General features: G+C 41.6%; 1 protein-coding gene and 1 non-coding gene across 2 annotated transcripts in view; one reads left to right on the forward strand and one right to left on the reverse strand.

Moving 5' to 3' along the window:
- LOC126412947 (discoidin domain-containing receptor 2-like) overlaps positions 1–14,801 on the forward strand; it is an 813,081-nt gene that overhangs the window by 132,604 nt on the left and 665,676 nt on the right. The window lies entirely within an intron of this gene.
- Trnan-guu (transfer RNA asparagine (anticodon GUU)) lies at positions 14,286–14,359 on the reverse strand. Its single transcript has one exon. It is a non-coding gene; the product is annotated as a tRNA-Asn (tRNA).

A 14,801-nucleotide genomic window follows, 5' to 3' on the forward strand; every position in this document is an offset into this window, starting at 1 on the left:
CTGTATATATTTGACAGAGACACAGTGACACCCGGAGTCGCTTCACGCGTATTTTCCACATCACTTCTGTAACCATGTGGCGCGTAGTTCTTCATAATTTGTGCTGTTTTTTGTTCCTCTGCACCAGAGTCACAATTGTCACATGCACAATAATCTCACTTCTTCGAGGTGTGTCCATATCGTCCTTGCCTCATTTCAATGAAGCTGCGTCTCGACCACTCGTGACGGGGAGGATAAAACCATGCAACTTCATCGTTGGTTTTAGATTAGGTGGGATTTCTGTGATGAATGTTCATTTCATCGCTCTTTCCATTTCTTGGTATTATAGAAAATGTCTGTGGCTCGAAGATCGTGCCAACGTCGCTTGCATGACTTGAGACGTGTAGCTGGTGGATTATTTTGATATCAGAATGGGAAAAGATAGAAATGCCAACCCCGGAACGGAAGAATATCTGACAAGGCCCTGATTGCACCATTCAGTCGTACATCTTAGTTGTATGTGTGGATGTTTTCCTACACAGCGGCACGATATTCGCAGCTGAGAGCACAAATGGAATTACGGAACTGCGTAGCGTGTTTTCAATTTCTCCTTGACTGTTTCTGGCTATCTTGTGGAGTAGCTGTACCCCATCAAGCATCATTAATAGATTCTTGCAGTGTTTCTTAAATGACTACCCGATCGAGGGTGAGACATAGATATTTAGGGACATAATCAAATAACATGTGTAACTTCCTGTGCGTCTCTTAGTTAAGGAGATTGAACACTGTTCCCTTTGGTTTACTTGAGTTAAGATGGAGTCTCCATTTGCAAATTTATTCCTCCATATTGGTTCGGTCACTTTAGAGTGTACTTTGACGATGGTTGACGTTTTTGTTCTGAGATTCTAATGAAAGTTCATCTGAATTCTGGCTTTTCTTGGAAACAGAATGGGAGCCAAGGCTGATCCTTGATGAATGCCATTATTCATTGATGTTCATTTGGTAGCTCATCCACTGAGAAAAACAGAACATTCTATCGGAGAGCATTGAGAATATTACAACCTTGCGGCCTTAGGGTATTATTTCACTGCCTGGCTATCTGCTGTCTGTCTGTTATTTAAGAGCCCTTTTTGTCAGGGACGGGTAGTGGTCTCACTTATCAAAACTTATAGATGAGCTATCTACATACGTGCGGCCTGGTGGTATAGCGATGAAACGCACTCTGGAAACCGAGAGGTCGCGCTATCGATCTCAGTCAGAACACACATTTTCAAGTCTTCGTTTTAATTTAGCCTTCATCGTTCAACGACATGAGGAATCACCAGAATCAACACCTGGCTTGGGTTTCACCTTAAACAGTAGGTCCCTTTCCCTATTCAGATGACTGGGGTAGCTTTGAAACACACACGTCGCAGAAACGGCATCCAATATAAAGACTTGCAACAGGCCATTTAATCACACGAAATTATTATTGTTATCTGTATACATAATTAAGTTTATGTGGAACACACCGAGTACTAGACTTACACGCACTTGTTGTCGGTTTTCTTTCAGCATTCCGTGTTCTTTTAATCGGTATACCGCTACACATTAAACAGTTATAACTGTTTGTAATCACTACATTCATTTTGAATATCCTCTCAGTGTTTGCCTGTTTATTTAGCATTAATGCGCATATCGACGGTAATAAAGGGGAGGTGGCAGGCAGGGTACAAAAAAACTTCAGTCAGTGTCGAAACTAGCAGTCCCCTGAGGGAACGGTGTTTTCTCATCTCGACAGGCCACAAGGCAGACCTGATCACCACCACTTCCATCAATAAGAGCCGGAGGATCGTTCTCGGTTGGTCTTTGGAGAAGCCCTACTCCTACCCTCGTCTCCCCTCTACTCTTCCTGGCCTGCCCCGGGCGACACGTTCACGTTCGCCGGACGCCAGATTTACTTTGTCCGAGGTGAACTTGGCCCGGGCTCCTCTCCGCGCTGTTCCGACAAAACATTTGATTTAGGTCCGAGCGGGCCAGCTGCAGCACTCGGGGGTTAACGCTCGCTGCCTCCTCAAAGAGAAAACGCCACTGCGAAGACCTAGTATTACGGGCTTCGCAGGAACAGCACTGACCCTTATCACAGACCTCAGCTATGCTGTTCCTCAAAACACGGGCTTCCTGTAGCAACTATCGTATATTGTGCTTCTTCTGTCTACCGTACTTTATTTATCTCTTTCTTTCTTTCCTTCTTCCTTCCTTTACAGCAGCTATTCTTATAAGGATTTCCCGCTTCATAAACGTGGGGATGCTGTAAAAACGACAAGCGGTCTATACAACCAAACTTTTATAGGGAGGACACCTTAGACATTCGCACTACACTGGTAACCAAAGGGCTTGAATTTTCTGCGGCAGTTCTACATCTACATCTACATCTACATCCATACTCCGCAAGCCACCTGACGGTGTGTGGCGGAGGGTACCTTGAGTACCTCTATCGGTTCTCCCATCTGTTCCAGTCTCGTATTGTTCGTGGAAAGAAGGATTGTCGGTATGCCTCTGTGTGGGCTCTAATATCTCTGATTTTATCCTCATGGTCTCTTCGCGAGATATACGTAGGAGGGAGCAATATACTGCTTGACTCTTCGGTGAAGGTATGTTCTCGAAACTTTGACAAAAGCCCGTACCGAGCTACTGAGCGTCTCTCCTGCAGAGTCTTCCACTGGAGTTTATCTATCATCTCCGTAACGCTTTCGCGATTACTAAATGATCCTGTAACGAAGCGCGCTGCTCTCCGTTGGATCTTCTCTATATCTTCTATCAACCCTGTCTGGTACGGATCCCACACTGCTGAGCAGTATTCAAGCAGTGGGCGAACAAGCGTACTGTAACCTACTTCCTTTGTTTTCGGATTGCATTTCCTTAGGATTCTTCCAATGAATCTCAGTCTGGCATCTGCTTTACCGACGATCAACATTATATGATCATTCCATTTTAAATCACTCCTAATGCGTACTCCCAGATAATTTATGGTATTAACTGCTTCCAGTTGCTGACCTGCTATTTTGTAGCTAAATGATAAAGGATCTATCTTTCTGTGTATTCGCAGTACATTACACTTGTCTACATTGAGATTCAATTGCCATTCCCTGCACCATGCGTCAATTCGCTGCAGATCCTCCTGCATTTCAGTACAATTTTCCATTGTTACAACCTCTCGATACACCACAGCATCATCTGCAAAAAGCCTCAGTGAACTTCCGATGTCATCCACACGGTCATTTATGTATATTGTGAATAGCAACGGTCCAATGACACTCCCCTGTGGCACACCTGAAATCACTCTTACTTCGGAAGACTTCTCTCCATTGAGAATGACATGCTGCGTCCTGTTATCTAGGAACTCCTCAATCCAATCACACAATTGGTCTGATAGTCCATATGCTCTTACTTTGTTCATTAAACGACTGTGGAGAACGGTATCTAACGCCTTGCGGAAGTCAAGAAACACGGCATCTACCTGTGAACCCGTATCTATGGCCCTCTGAGTCTCGTGGACGAATAGCGCGAGCTGGGTTTCACATGACCGTCTTTTTCGAAACCCATGCTGATTCCTACAGAGTAGATTTCTAGTCTCCAGAAAAGTCATTATATTCGAACACAATACGTGTTCCAAAATTCTACAACTGATCGACGTTAGAGATATAGGTCTATAGTTCTGCACATCTGCTCGACGTCTCTTCTTGAAAACGGGGATGACCTGTGCCCTTTTCCAATCCTTTGGAACGCTACGCTTTTCTAGAGACCTACGGTACACCGCTGCAAGAAGGGGGGCAAGTTCTTGCTAGACATAAGACCATAGTTTCATGGCTTCATTGTCTCTCTGTTCACTATTGTGAATCTAATGAGTTTTCATGATACGAAAAGCAGAAGACGAGTTTGGCTATTTGGGTACCAAAATGACTGATGGCGGCAGAAGAAAATAGGATGTAAAGTGCATACTGGCAATAACAAGGAATGCATTTGCAAAAACAGACATAATGTCTTATGGGATAGCAGCAATCAGTGTTTCTATAATGTTACTTAAAATCCGTCTTGATTGCAAAGTTTTTTATTCATATGACCGTTTTCTATTCATTCAGAACCATCTTCAGATCAGATGTTTCAGTTACAGGAGTAACCCGTCCAAATCCAGCAACTTTCACATGCTACATCACATGTGACGTAGCATGTGAAAGTTGCTGGATTTGGAAGGGTTACTCGTGTAACTGAAATATAAGATCTTAAGATGGTTCTGAATGAACCGAAACCGGTCATATGAATAAAAAATTTGCAATCAAGATGGATTGTAAGTAACGTTATAAGGAATGCATTTCCAAAAAAGAGAGATTCATTAACAATGAAGACAAATTGAAGTTCCGGGAGGTATTTTCTGAAGGTATTTGACTGGTGTATAGCCTTACACGAAAGTGAAACGTGGGCAACAAGTAGGCCACATCAGAATAATTTAAAGATTTTGAAATGTGCTACGAAATATAGCTAAAGGCTAGGAGGATAGATTGAAGAACTAATGATGAGGTATTGAATCCAGATGGGTGAAAAAGAAAGTCGTAGCACAACTAAAATCGGTCGATAGGACACATGCTGCGAGATTAAAGAATAGTCTGTACAGTAATGTAGGGATTTGTTGGGATAAAAACTCTAGAAAGAGACCAAAACTTATGTACAGTAAGCAGGTTGGAAATGATGTAATCTGCAGTAGTTACACAGTGACGGTGAGGTCTGTACAGAACAATGTTCAGACTGAAAGCTACTGCAGCAACGGCGAATTTTCAAAAAAAATTAATGAAATTAATTTCGGAGGGTGTAGGTATTCCGAAATATGTCTTGAGAGCAATCTAGTCGCGAAACTGCACCTTTCTCCGTTTCAGATGATATGTAAAACGAAATTTAAAAAAAATTCTTTTTGTTAAAGCCATTATGGAATTTTCGAATCGTCATGTGACGTGACTATTCAATACGATGCAGCTCCTTCCACATGAAACATATATTGTGGAAGTTCCGTTAATGTCAGATTTATGTTTTTTGCCGTTCCGTAGTTGCTTTATTATTATTATTGTTTCTATAGTCTATACAATTAACATAAAGGCTGTTGCTTTTATACCACACGGGTTTCATTTTCTTTTATTTAGCGGTAATTTTCTTAGATCTTGGTATCATACATGAGTCGCCACGGAATGCTATGCCGTTGCCTTCGTACATCAGGGTGCCCGATTTGCGGGGATTGTAAGCACATTTGACGTAAACACTTAACATTCGAATGTTTCTCTCTTTTTTTTTTTTTTTAAATAAAATCCTTGTGTTGGTTGTGTGTTTACCGTCTACAGTATCATTCATTAACTCTAGCAACAAATGCATATCCATGAAGTTTTGAATAGAATGACCAACACTATGTAACATATTTGTAATTTCGAAGTCTTTCCGCTTTTCCAGTGCTTTCTCGGCAGATACTTGTTCCTCAAGTGTAGTGAACATCTGCGACTTGCCACTTTCAAACTATAGTGAATTCAGTAACTGGAGTTACTCATCCTGCATCTTTCAGGAGGACGTTCATATACGTGTGGTTTTTGATTTCATTATTAATCATCATTTGGTTAAAATTGACGCCTTATTATCAGAATACTGCCGTCTCAGTCTTGCCTTCAGGAGATTAGTGATTAGAGTGGAACCTGTCTTGGATAACAAGCTTGCAACAAAGCAATTTCGTAATGTGATGTGAAGCGGCAATCGCATTCAAATATATCTTCTTATCGGTCCATCATTTTATCGAATCAAATTTTATTTGAATTTATTCAAAAACTAATTCGTCCGAAGGTTTGGTCGAAATGACAGATATGCAACTAATCGCTAAAACACGATTTAGATACTGTTAAGGTTGACAGTAGATTTTAAGTGTCCTGCGTGCAGATAGGCATCTGAAACCTCCTTCTCTGTCAGCAGACATGATACCCTCACAGTCGCCAACTCAGTCCCGTAAGACAAATCTGAGAGCCAATAATATCACAGAACAGAAGAACGTCGTAAGAAATGCTCCATTTCAATTCCATTCTTTCACACATGAAAGTTTTTGGCAATGAAATCTGTGTTCATAACGCTTTACCTATAATAATGGATACTCACCACCAACCTGTCTTGGCACTTCCTTTTTACCAACAATATTTTCAGTGTGCTGTATTCACACAAGCCAAGATAATTTATATTGATCGGTTCTAATTTCACTGTCTTAAAAAATCCTTCATTCACTGCAAATAGTCTTAGAACACAAGCATTTACTAACCTATTCTTGCAAATCAATAAAATTGTTGAAAATGTATTTAATACTGTAGACAAGTACTGATTAATACCAAGTGGATGGAGAGGAAAATAAACAAACACTAGAATAAAAATGGTCCCAAGTACTTTTGGCACAGTTAACTTCGAAATTTTAGATTCAGTGTGTATGTCTAGCATTAATTTATTGCAGTGAGACTGGAGCTTTTTGCGAACTCTACTATAATACTAAAAGCGGCTTAGCGAAGAGTTGACGGATGTGTGTTTATTACTAGGCGAGACTGGAGAACCTACAAATGGATCAGGAAGATGATAAAGTGGAAGATATAATTATGTCGGTAATGAAAATGAGATAGAGGTGTGTGTGACATGTAGGCAGGATAATGTATGATAGCTGGACCAAGGAAGTTCTTTACTGGATTCCAATAGGTAAGAAGAGATCGCTACGACAACCTACGGAAGGTGGGTACGTGACATCTAAAAAGATTCATGTGGCTGAAAGTTGCAATACATTCGAAAACTTTAGAGGGGATATATGTCCAGCAGTGAATGTCAGTTCGCTGTTCGTGAAGATAAAATAGATTTTAACCCTCAGAAACATTAATTTTTCTCTCGGATTGGGAATCATCATTATAGACAGCCTGATGAATTACATTCTTCAGCGTTACATCGAACAAAAGTGAAGAGTGATAATTTGCCACGCCTGGTCACCAGTATGTGGAATGTCAACTTGCTCCTTGACCTGCACGTTCTTCACAATGTCTTGGATACACTTGTTTAGTAACTTAATCGTCTCTGACCTCCGTGAAACCCTGTTGATGGACATCCCCAATCTGTGTTACGAAATTTGATTGCAAGACGAAGGTGCTTTGCACTATATTGAATAATGTGTTTACCTGATAAGATCAGTCGGTAGAGAAGACGATCTATAAATTTGCACTCTCGTCTTCTTATGAAAGCATTCATTTATTTGCTAAGATCGTTATGTTAACACATACGTGGATTACTAGTTTCGACAATATAAATTGCCATCTTCAAGTCTATAAAGGAAAGTATGCCGAAGTTAGGGGCTTAAGGCAATGGAAAAACACAATGGGACACACACAAACCTCACTGACAAAAAGTTACATAGCCATAAAACCGGGTAGTGGTATTTACATCGCACAATGATTTAAATCACTCTGTGACAATAACATAACAATCTTTGGCTTACGTGCCTCCATATCAGCTGAATTTGAGACTTGTTATCTTAAAGCACGTTGTGTGACAGAGTGGTTTAAATGACTGCATGATGTGACTGCCAGTACCCGGTTTTATGGGCAAGAAATTTTCTGTAATTGAGTTTTTGCGTACATTCTACTGTGTTTTTGTATTACTTTAAGCCTGTAACTAAGGCACATTATCTTTTATAGAGCTGAAGAAGATCGTAATCCATTAATGTTTTAACATAGCGATCTTGGCATATAAAAGTTTTCATAACAAGACAGCAGTACATACTGAATTCCCGTTATCAAAGACAATGTCCAACTTGTAACCTTAATTATTATGACATTATCATGCACTCAATCAGTGACAAAAACAACGTAACAGATAATTTTTTGGTCATGGTGTGGCAGTTTTAACAAGCAATAGTACACTCATGAGCATCTGAATTTCAGACGTCTGTTTTATCGGTTGGAACACCGAAGGGAGTAGCTCGGCGAGTCACGTTATTGGGTTATCAGCAAAATGCTCGCTGTTGGCGTGGTAGCCGAGCGTAAGACATCAGTGCATTGGGTCGTGGGTTCCTGACACGTGGAAAACTCCGAGGTAACTTACGAACTGTGCTTCCCAAGTGCCAGTATGTGTAATGAGTGTCTTCAGGAACGCGATCTACTGAAAAGCTTCGACCCCAGAATCAACACCAGTGTGTAACAGCTGTGAGGACCCATGGGAATAAAAGAAGAGATATCATTGTGCGTAGAGAGTCTTGTAGACTTTTTTGTCTCGCTCAACAACAGAAGAGTATAAAGCTGGCAGCAAGTAGACTCGGCTATGCACTGTACAGTGGATTGTACATTATAAACGTACATGTAGGTAACGGAGTAAATGACTCTAGTAAAATTCTTCCATTTACGTTCTACTGTTCTTCTGTATACAGTAATGGGACAAATATTTTGTTGATTCAGCAAGAAGAGTTCCCTAGCGGAACACTAAATAGCTTACATTAGATCATTAGATACCCATGCGCATGTTAAGCAGTCCGTGTAGATTCTCAGAAGATACTCGGTAACTAACTGAGGCTTGACTGTACAGCTGCGTGTAACACGGACGATACCTGGTGAAATTTGGTACAACAGAGTAAAGTGTACCTTGTCTACAATCTCCAAAGGCAGTAACACGGCTGCTGGTATACTCAGTTTGCCTACGGAGCAGATGGATAATGGTGACGTCATAAGCTGTACTGGACGATAATAAGATGAACCTTGTTAACTGATATCACGCTGCTTCCCGTAGCAACGCCACAGCCAACGCCAGCTTGGTTGAATCCCAGGGCAATTAATCTGAGCAGACGCTCTCGTGGGACAGAATGACATCTAATGATCACCAACATAAGCAAATAAAAATTCGTCAATGTGCGCTCCAAAATAATTGTGCCTTTCACATGCAATGCAATCCACAGGCGCCAAAGACGGCAGTGCATAAACATCACATGATAACTGCCGTCTCCTTTTATCAAGATACTTGGAGTGAACAACTTTCCAATTTTCTCTGCTCTGAATTCAGGTAAAGTTTACTGATAACTTCATTCATCTGTACCATACCTTCCGTTGAAGTAGTCCTGTTTTGTGTATTTTTGTTCAAGCGGAAAAAAATGGAATACGGCAACGGTACAAAATTCTTTGTAGTAGTCGATGAATCTCAAATAGAAATTCATTTCGGTTAAGTGGAGTTTCACAACGAAAATTACTTTATTCTCAGGAGTAGAGAATAGACAGCTGAACTTAGCGTTGCCGTACGTCTCAAAAAGAATGGCGTTCAAGAACAGCAACCACTAATTAAAGCCCCGAAAACAGCACAGTAAGTTTTAAGAGCATTGACTGTTAAATTTGTAGCAAATATCTGACACCATAGAGTCAAATACGAAGGGGGGGGGGGGGGTCGAGAAAGGCATAAGTTTTATTTTGTGGAAAGTTCAAGCTATTGAAACAATGTTTTGGGCAAATGGTAACACCCAGGGAGGCATTTAATCATCATCAATGTCATCTGTAGACGTGCGGCATAAGAAGTCACCCTCATTCTGCCAACGTGCAACTCGGAGCAGGGGCGGATAGAGGTTAAGGGCCCTCGCTTTCCCTTGGGTTGGAAACTGTCCTTAAAAGCCAGAAGAATAAGCAATGATCAACGGCATGAGCATGCAGAAAGCGGTGGAAACCACTGTTTTAAAAACTTGTAATTTGTATCTGTGGTGTCACCGCCAGACACCACACTTGCTAGGTGGTAGTTTTAAATCGGCCGGGGTTCATTAGTACATGTCGGACCCGCGTGTCGCCACTGTGTGATCGCAGACCGAGCGCCACCACAAGGCAGGTCTCGAGATACGGACTAGCACTCGCCCCAGTTGTACGGACGACTTTGCTAGCGACTACACTGACGAAGCCTCGCTCCTTTGCCGAGCAGATAGAATAGCCTTCAGCTAAGTCAATGGCTACGACCTAGCAAGGCGCCATTAGTAACATTGCATGTATCTAAAGAGTCTCACTTGTATCGCCACAAGTTCCAGATGTACCAAAAGGATGGATTAAAGTTAAGTATTTCAGAAGCTACGTACTTTTCTTTATAGCATTCATAACGTATCCTGTTTCAGACCTCACGCACCCTGCTTTGGCTTAGCGCGTGCCTTTCGGCTTCCTCTCATTGTGTCTTGGCTGTCTTGTCTAGACACAACAGTATCCACAGGACGTATGGCCAGTAATTGAAAAAGTGTCATGATCATCTCTCCTTTAGCAGAACATTCCGAAATAGTCCCCATTCGTATCGCCGGAGAGGAGTGCCAAAGGGGAGTTGACCACGAATAAAATGAATGGTCAACGACGGGATAACATTTTGCGAGTCGGAGGATAGAACGTCAGAGGGCTGAATGTGGTAGGAAAGCTAGAAATTCTTAAAAGGGAAATGCAAATACTCATTCTAGATATAGTGGAGGGCTCAGTGAAATGAAATGGAAAGAGGACAAGGATTTCAAGTCAGAGGAATATAGCTAGGTTAAAATCGATAGTAGTAAAATGTTGTATAACTGGAGAAGGATTCGTTATGAATAGTAACGTAGGGCAGGGAGTGAGCTACTGTGAACAATTCCGTGATAGTTCAGGTATACATGCCAATGTCGCAAGCAGCAGATGAAGAGACAGAGAAAGTACTTTAGGATGTTGAACGAGTAATTCAGTATGTAAAGGGAGGTGAAAACTTAAAAGTTTTGGGGTTTTGAACGCTACTGCAGGAGAAGGAATATAAGAAAGGGTTACGGAAGAATATGCACTTGCCAGTTGGGAGGAGAGAGGAAAGAGACTAATTGAATTCTACAGTAAATTTAAAATGGTAATAGCGAATAACCTGTCCAAAATCACAAGACCCAGAGAGACAGGAGCGGTACAGCTGGATTACATCATGGGAGACAGAGATTCTGAAATCAGTGTTAGATTGTAAGGCTCACCCAGGAACGGATACAGACTCAGATCAGATTGTAGTAGTGATGAAAAGCAGGCTGAAGTCTAAGAGAATGGCCAGAAACAATCATTGTGGTAGGAAGTTGGATACTGAAGTACTGAGGATTGTCGAGACGCATTTGATTCTCGCTAAAGACGTAGATACTGTGAGAAGGAACAACAGAGTAGGCAGTTCAGTTGAAGAGGAATGGACGTTTGTAAAGAGGGCAGTCACAGAAGTTGGAAAGAAAAACATTAGTGCAAGTAAATAACTGCGAAGAAACCCTGGGTAACAGAGAAAATACTTCAGACGATCGATGAAAGAGGAAAAAGAAAGGAATACAGCAATCTAAATCCCACAGGAACGAAATCAGTAGCCAGGACTAAATGGATGCAGGAAAGGTGTGAAGAAAATGAAATATACAGGGTGTTACGAAAAGGTATGGCCAAACTTTCAGGAAACATTCCTCACACACAAATAAAGTAAAGATGTTATGTGGACATGTGTCCGGAAACGCTTAATTTCCATGTTAGAGCTCATTTTAATTTCGTCAGTATGTACCGTACGTTATCATGATTTCATACGGGATACTCTACCTGTGCTGCTAGAACATGTGCCTTTACAAGTACGACACACCATGTGGTTCATGCACGATGGAGCTCCTGCACATTTCAGTCGAAGTGTTCGTACGCTTCTCAACAACAGATTCGGTGACCGATGGATTGGTAGAGGCGGACCAATTCCATGGCCCCCACGCTCTTCTGACCTCAACCCTCTTGACTTTCATTTATGGGGGCATTTGAAAGCTCTTGTCTACGCAATCCCGGTACCAAATGTAGAGACTCTTCGTGCTCGTATTGTGAACGGCTGTGATTCCATACGCCATTCTCCAGGGCTGCATCAGCGCATCAGGGATTTACATGCGACGGAGGGTGGATGCACGTATCCTCGCTAACGGAGGACATTTTGAACATTTCCTGTAACAATGTGTTTGAAGTCACGCTGGTACGCTCTGTTGCTGTGTGTTTCCATTCCATGATTAATGTGGTTTGAAGAAAAGTAATAAAATGAGCTCTAACATGGAGAGTAAGTGTTTCCGGACATATGTCCACATAACATATTTTCTTTCTTTGTGTGTGAGGAATGTTTCCTGAAAATTTAGCCGTACCTTTTTGTAACACCCTGTATATAATACAGGGTGCAAAATGCTATTTACAATTTGTATAGAAACTAGATGGCATTTATAAGAGTCGAGGCACATGAATCGGAAGCAGTGGAAGCAGTGGATACAGACACACAGATGACGGTGTTATCATTATTTTTCGCTCTGATTCATTTGTCAATTAGTTTTATTATATTTGTAGACTTCTTGGACAGTGAATCTTTAGTCATTTTCTCACGTACTTAACAGACAATTGGGCAAATCATTTTCCACATTTGAGAAATAAGATATTCAAGTACCTATCTAGCTGTGAAAGAGGCTTCACTGAAAACCCTAGTTTATTGTATGTTTCAGAGGAATGTGACTTTATAGATTCTGAGGGCCGATATAGCGGCTAATCAAAAAGTCAGTATAAATTTGGAAACTGAATAAATCACGGACTAATGTAGATAGAGAGGTACAAATTGAGACACATGCTTGGAATTACATGGGGTTTTATTAGAACCGAAAATGAAAATACAAAAGTTCAAAAAACGTTCGACAGATGGCGCTTCATCTGATCACAATAGCAATAATTAGCATAACAAAGTAAGACAAAGCAAAGATTATGTTCTTTACAGGAAATGCTCAATATGTCCACCATCATTCCTCAACATTAGCTGTAGTCGAGGAATAATGTTGTGGACAGCACTGTAAAGCATGTCCGGAGTTATCGTGAGGCATTGGCGTCGGATGTTGTCTTTCGGCATCCCTAGAGATGTCGGTCGATCACGATACACTTGAGACTTCAGGAACCCCAAAGCCAATAATCGCACTGACTGAAGTCTGGGGACCTGGGAGGCAAAGCATGACGAAAGTGGCGACTGAGCACACGATCATCACAAACGACGCGCGCAAGAGATCTGTCAGACATTTTGTTTTTCTTTGGTTCTAATAAAACTCCATGTCATTTCAAGCATGTGTGTCAATTTTTACCTCTCTATCCATATTATTCCGTGTTTTATTACGTTTTCAAATTTATACTGACTTTTTGATTACCCGGTATGTAAACATACCTTTTGTCAACGTTTGCTAACTATTTATCTAGATTGACCTTTTTTTTTTTTAAACTGTGGGCTTTTAATTCAAATCTCTTGCATAAAGAGAACTGCCTCTATTTCGTGTTTCCTAGTTAAAAGAATACGAGATTTGTAACTACATGGGCGTACTGAAAACTAGTGCTTCCGTATTTTACATGGAAAACTGATAAAGTATATTAAATAAAACAAAGGTTTTTAACATTCTACATCTGTCTACTTCACGTATCCACATTTACATGTCAACATAATCACCCTGGCGACGTACACATTTCTCCCAACGAGAGACGAGTCTTTTGACACCGTCTCTGTGCAATTGTTGACGGAGCCACAATCGCCTCTACTCGCACTGCTTCGATACTATCAAAGTGAGGTCCTCAGAGTTTTTTAAGTTTCGGAGACGAATGAAAATCGGATAGCGCCAAGTCGGTATTACATTGAGGATGATCGATGAAAATGAAGCCAAGACGTCGCTGCAGATATCGCAGCTACCGTGCTCCATGTGTGAACGAATTGGAAACTCCATTACAGCGTGCTGTTTATCGCGCAGCGACATACATTGAGGTTACACAAGTCACGGCAGTAGTATCGCGTGAAAGTGCTGTAAAATGACAAACATTGTAGGGACTGCCATTTGTACTCAGGTGATTCATGTGAAAAGGCTTCCGACATTCTTGTGGCCTTACGCCGGGAAGTACACACCTCTAACGCGGAATCGTAGTTGGAGCTAGACGCATGGGACATTCCATTTCGGAAATCGTTGTGGAATTCTATATTCCGAAATCCACTGTGTCAAGACTGTCATATGGCACTCGCGACGTATACGCTGAAATTGGATGTAAATAATACGTCTTTTGTAGTGAGCGTCGCTCTACTGCAGTGTCACACATGACGAATAAATAGGAAAACAGTAGAACGTCTGTGTAGGGCCATGTTTTTACCTACAGTGTCACTTGGCTGAATGTGTATAAGGCTCTGTGGCATCACTCAACCACAGCCAAATTGTCACACTAGCTGTGTATCTCTAACAAAGTTGACGTATGTCCTCACCTCGGTGACGGTTAAAACGATTTCGCCCCTGGGTGGGCTCGAACCACCATCCTTTCGGTTAACAGCCGAACGCGCTAGCCGATTGCGCCACGGAGGCCTTGACTTTGGCTCGCTTGTGCTCTGAATATCAACGCAATTCGTATACCTTCTGTAGGAATCCCGCAGAATGGTAGCATCTGCTTACACCTCTTCACATGGATAACGTGCATGCACACTGTAGCGAGGCTCATAAACGAATGACATCGCCAAGCATGACATTATACTACAAAATGCATACAAACCACTGTTCTGCCTATGCATTCAGAAAAACTCTGAGGCCAGTAGAATACATGTCATAGGTTGTAGAACATCCCTTTCATTCAGTGTACTGCCATGCTGAGAGTATCAAATTTCAGGCACTACTTCACGCGAAGGGCAACGTAGGGGCCAACGGCCTTCACTTAATGACCGAGAGCTGTGTCACTAAAGCGTGCGACTTTCCTTGGAGGTGAGGCCACCGAAGAGAAAAATCTTCCGCCGTCGATCACTACAAAAATGAT

This window comes from Schistocerca serialis, chromosome 1 (genome assembly GCF_023864345.2).
Source record: "Schistocerca serialis cubense isolate TAMUIC-IGC-003099 chromosome 1, iqSchSeri2.2, whole genome shotgun sequence".
Classification (NCBI taxonomy): Eukaryota; Metazoa; Arthropoda; class Insecta; order Orthoptera; family Acrididae; genus Schistocerca; species Schistocerca serialis.